Raw genomic sequence first — 5,754 nt, 5'->3', positions numbered from 1 at the left:
TTATACTGTACTTAAATAATAAATCCAGATATATTTTTCACAAAAGCAGAGTGGAGTGGTTTTGTTACACATGTGGCGTCCCAGTGTTTGTTTTTATCCGTGTTGTTCACGTTCACGTTTTTTAATCATTTGGAATATTTGCTTCATTCCCTCGACCTATGTGGAATCGCGGCTGCCCGCAAAGCCCCGGGGACACCAAAACGCGTGGGGCGGGGAGGCCGGGTGTGGCGGGAAGATGAGTGACAGGCAGAATGGGGACGGCCACACCATGGCAGAAACTTGTAGTGGAATCAGGGGCAGGAGGGGGGGGACCCGGAGGAGCACCCTGAATGAGGGAGGTGTGCGCAGGCGGGCAGGTGTGGGCGTGGGCCGTGCGGAAAGGCGGTCCTGACTGACACAGTGTCCCTGCACGGAAAGGCAGTCCTGACACAGAGCGTCCCTGCACAGAAAGACGGTCCTGACTGACACGGAGCGTCCCTGCACGGAAAGGCGGTCCTGACTGACACAGTGTCCCTGCACGGAAAGACGGTCCTGACTGACACGGAGCGTCCCTGCACGGAAAGATGGTCCTGACTGACACGGAGCGTCCCTGCACGGAAAGACGGTCCTGACTGACACGGAGCGTCCCTGCACGGAAAGGCGGTCCTGACTGACACGGAGCGTCCCTGCACGGAAAGGCGGTCCTGACTGACACGGAGCGTCCCTGCACGGAAAGACGGTCCTGACTGACACGGAGCGTCCCTGCACGGAAAGGCGGTCCTGACTGACACGGAGCGTCCCTGCACGGAAAGACGGTCCTGACTGACACAGAGCGTCCCTGCACAGAGGCATAAACACCCGGAGGCGCAAGACAGAGCCAACGGAGGCCGGTCTGCAGCGAGCCTCGTGGGCGGCGTGGGGGCTTTGAGAGCCGCGCCGGCCCTGGATTCCGCAGCACTGGGCCACCGAGAGCCTTGCTGGGGCCCCGGGAAAACCACCCACGCGGGGGCGAGCGGGCGGACGGGCGGGGAGGCCCCTCAGACAGCCACCGCGCAGGAGAGAGCAAAGACAGCGGAGGAGGAGGACCTGGCACCGCCTTGCCCGCACGGCCAAGTCCCCCGTGGCAGTTCACACCAGAAGCTAGTGCTAGGGACACCTGTTTCCCATCGTGTCACTTTGCTGCGCATCAGCAGAATCAAACCGCAGAGCAGCGCACACAAGTACGTCACTAACGTCAGCAGCTCTCTGCGTCTCTGAACCACTTTCCTGCTCCTGCCTGCTGCCCGGCAGCTTTGGTTGTCGCCGACACCCGAGTTCCAAGAACCAACCCGGTGGCGCACTGCCGCGCTTGGCTATGTGCCGACAGTTTCCCAGAGAGGGGAGAGGTGGTCCTGGTCATCTCTGTTTCTTGAGGGGTTGCCAGAACTGCTCGGTTCAGAGGTTCTTGGAAGAAAAGTAGTTTAAACTCACCACATAAAGAGATTCTCTAAAGCCTAATAGCTGGACTTAGGGGGAGGGGAGCGTCCCTGAAATGCTCAAGTCCCTGTGTCAGTTAAATAAATGCAGGTCACAGAGACTTCACAGATTTCTTTTCTTTTCTTTTTTGAGACAGAGTCTCGCTTTGTTGCCCGGGCTAGAGTGAGTGCCGTGGCATCAGCCTAGCTCACAGCAACCTCAAACTCCTGGGCTCAAGCAATCCTCCTGCCTCAGCCTCCCAAGTAGCTGGGACTATAGGCATGCGCCACCATGCCTGGCTAATTTTTTTCTATATATATTTTTAGCTGTCCAGATCATTTCTTTCTATTTTTTTTTTTTAGTAGAGACGAGGTCTCGCTCTTGCTCAGGCTGGTCTCGAACTCCTGACCTCAAGCGATCCTCCCACCTTGGCCTTCCAGAGTGCTACGATTACAAGCGTGAGCCACTGCGCCCGGCCTTCACAGATTTCTTGACTTCAGACTGCTGGCTTATGAGTTCTAACATTTTATTCTAGACAGCTGTATACCTCAGCCATTCCAGGGGAACGTGGAGGACAGCTCTAACCAGGGAGCCCGGCTACTGCACCAGGCCGAAGCTCGGCTGGTCTCAACCCCTCCCCCCCGCACGCCAAGCTTTTCTCCAGACAGGCAGGGTACTGAAGTGCACCGCAGCAGCCAGGCCCCCTGGGTTCGGAAACTGCACAGTTTGGCCCCGGCATTCCTCTGAGTGGAGTCCTGGAAACCACAGATAGATGGAGATGACTCTCAGAAGAGGCCAAGGAGGGACAGGGCGGAGTCCCGCCGCTGCAGGACAGATTCACTCGATTTATACTGAAATGTGCTGGAAGAGCAACACATTCCTCAGTATGGGACAGGAAACCCAGGACCAGATGTCTGGAACTTGTTGGGGAAAGGAATGGATAAAGGGGGAATGAAACGTGATTTCCTCATTATCCCCAGCTGTTTAATAAAACAAATAGATGCTAAAAGACCTGCAGAACAAGAGAGATTCCCAGGCAACTTGTGCAACTCATCTTGGTGAAGACCCCGAGAAACACAAGGGGGAAACTGCATCCTTCCAGAGCCCAAACATGTCAGTCTATCAAAGAGTGCACAGACTTATGGTTCCCCCATTAACTTCAAAAACCAAAGACTCACACAATCCCCAGTACTTAGCAGCTGGGAGGAGGTTAAGAGTTTCTAATTAAATTCCCTTTTTAAAAGTCTTAACAATTAAAAACAAAATGAGTATTGATAGCACGGAGTCGCCACCTGCTGGCCACAGAGGAAAGCACAGGTATACAACAAGCTGGCTGACACTCCCAGGGACAACACCCCCACCAAGCCCACAGTCACGGCTAAGAGGCAGACAGGGCTAAGCACTAACGCTAACACTTGCGGTTAGCAAACAGAAGGCTTACAGTCTTTTCACAGAGTAACAATCAGCGTCTACCCTTTACAGACTCCCGATGCCTTACCTTCCAAGAAACCTCTGCTGCAAGAAAGACTTCTAGTGACTTGAAGCCCCTTTTGTGCCTAAATTAACCAACCTGAGAAGCAGGTCAAGACAAAGGGGAAAGCACTAGAATAGACACCTGTGGCTTTAATGGTTTTGTCTTTTACACCTCAGGGAAAAATTTCATTGATCTGGAACTTAGTTCTTACAACCTTAAAAATGACGTTACTGGCCGAGCACAGTGGCTCACGCCTGTAATCCTAGCACTCTGGGAGGCCAAGGCAGGAGGATCGCTCGAGGTCAGGAGTTCAAGACCAGCCTGAGCAAGAGTGAGACCCCGTCTCTACTAAAAATAGAAAGAAATGATCTGGACAGCTAAAAATATACATAGAAAAAAATTAGCCAGGCATGTTGGCACATGCCTGCAGTCCCAGCTACTTGGGAGGCCGAGGCAGGAGGATTGCTTGAGCCCAGGAGTTTGAGGTTGCTGTGAGCTAGGCTGATGCCACGGCACTCTAGCTTGGGGGACAGAGCGAGACTCTGTCTCAAAAAAAAAAACAAAAAACAAAGATGTTCCTATCAACACCCCCTCTCTTCTAGAGGTGACTAGAGAATCAGTCACACTCCACGCGTGGCTCCAGATCTCCCGGCTGAAGAGGACCGACGCAGTGAGACCCTCCCGAGTAGACCAGCTCCGTGCTGGTGGCTCCCATAAGGCATGCGCGGCGTCGCATTACTCTTAGTCCTGTTAACAAAACACTCTGGACACAGGACTGGTAAAACTCAACTTTACTGCAGTTTAAACAGACACGCTACTTCTGCACATGTTAAAATAACACACAAGGAACTGACCAGCTTGCGGAGACCCCTGCACTCCTCAGGCCGGTCCACCTGCTGCAGGGTGGTGGTGGCAAGGTCTGCAGCACACGCAACGTGACGGTTACTGCGTATATGCTTAGACGCGCAGGCCCCTCACTCTATAAACATTTTATTTCTTCCTACATACTTCCCTTGAAATAGGATGAGCTGACCAAGAGGAAATACAACAGCTGCACTTATAAAGCCCAAAATATTCAGGAATCGAGATTAGTTGTTTCCTGTGACCTAGGAAACCTTAAAATCCTCCAGAGCCCACAGAAGTGATTCCAAGTGCGCGGGAGTCCACAGCAGAGATGTTTCCCTACCACGGCAGGGGTGCACCAGGGCCACAGTAGCCCAGGACCAATTCTGGAGGGACGGAGCGTGCAACACCTCTGGTTGTATACAGCAGTTTATCCCAGAGGGAAATCACAAAGCAACACTATTCTGCAGCAAAAACTAGTCCCACATATAGCAAAAAATTCACACAAGCGTTTGGAAACAGGGCTTTAGAGAAAGGTTCTAAGGTTTGGAGAGTATAGGTCTTCCTTTTTCTCCATGCATGAAGCAGAGCACAATATCATTCCCTAAGCTATAATTTCTTATAAAACATTTAACGTTAATATTTAAATAGTAATAGACACACTGAACTAGAATAAAAATTAGCCATTGGGAAAGCTTGAGGTATTCCTTCAGTTGCCATGTTTCTTAGACTGGCTTGGTTACACTCACAACCAACATAGCCCATCTGCCTACATTAATTTCGTTCAAGGATTTAAGGGATTTTTTTTTGGTCTTGAAAAGGGACTGGTAGATATCTATTGTTAATAAATACATAAGGGCCAGGCGTGGTGACTCACACCAGTAATCCTAGTACTTTCAGAGGCCGAGACAGGAGGATCACTTGAGGCCAGGAGTTCGAGACCAGCCTGGGCAACATAGTGAGACCCTGTCTCTAAAAAAATAGAAAAAGCAGCCAGCCATGGTGGTACACACCTACAGTCCCAGCTACTCGGGAGGCTGAGACAGGATCACTTGAGCCCAGGAGTTTGAGGTTGCAGAGAGCTATGAAGACATCACTGCACTCCAGCGTGGGTGACAGAGCAAGACCCTGTCTCAAAAATAAATAAATACATGATGGAGTACAAAACAAAAGACTGTGAGGAAATGATAACATTACCAAGCAGCTTCAAGGATCAACCATACCCTCAAAGGTAAGCGTTCTTTTTACTCAGGGCTACTGATGGAAGTTTCGGACAGGATCATTTAGGATCCAGGACTAGGCCAGCACTGACAAATGTTAAGTATGAGATCACCGTGATCGCTGTGATCTGCCTTCATGGGAAATGAGTCGGCCACCTCTACTCCAAACTATGACACACGAAATCTGGCTGCACTGGGGGTTATGGGATTGGCTTTTCTGAAACTCTCCTACTTTTTAGAAAATCCTGTGGAAGGATCAGGTAACAGGAAAAAGGCAGGTGAAATCTGCCAAGTGAGTAGAATTGTTTTGGGTTAGGGAAAAAAGGATTTTAGACCACCACCATGGGAAGAAAGCAGGTCACCTTTCACTGAAGATGAGACCCAGTGCTAAGCACCAGCCGACGGTACCTAAGAGCTGGTCAGATATCATCACGGTCTTCAAGGGAAAACCTGATTCTACTGGGCTTTCCATATCAATAGTGGCTGTGAATTTAAGAAGTCTCCAGCTCATTTCTAGAAGTACAGATTGTTTTTTATGTAAGAGTAGAGGGATCAGAAAGAAACCAACTCAACTCTGTTCTCCCCAACCCTCCCCAGTGTAGTCTGATCACCCTCCCTGCCAGTCTGTCACGTGAGTCTCCTCCCAGCTCTTCTCTGCTCCTCTCCCTCGTCCCTCCTAGATCAGATCCTCAGCCAGCCTTTCTCTAACATTCATTGTTTCTCCCAATCTTTCTTCTTTCTGATCTTTCTACCTTAGGAAAAAATCAATAAGTCTTTCAGTGG

Source organism: Eulemur rufifrons, chromosome 12 (genome assembly GCF_041146395.1).
Source record: "Eulemur rufifrons isolate Redbay chromosome 12, OSU_ERuf_1, whole genome shotgun sequence".
NCBI classification, from domain to species: domain Eukaryota; kingdom Metazoa; phylum Chordata; class Mammalia; order Primates; family Lemuridae; genus Eulemur; species Eulemur rufifrons.
The sequence above is the reverse complement of the archived record's forward strand: the minus strand, read 5'-3'. Positions refer to the sequence as shown.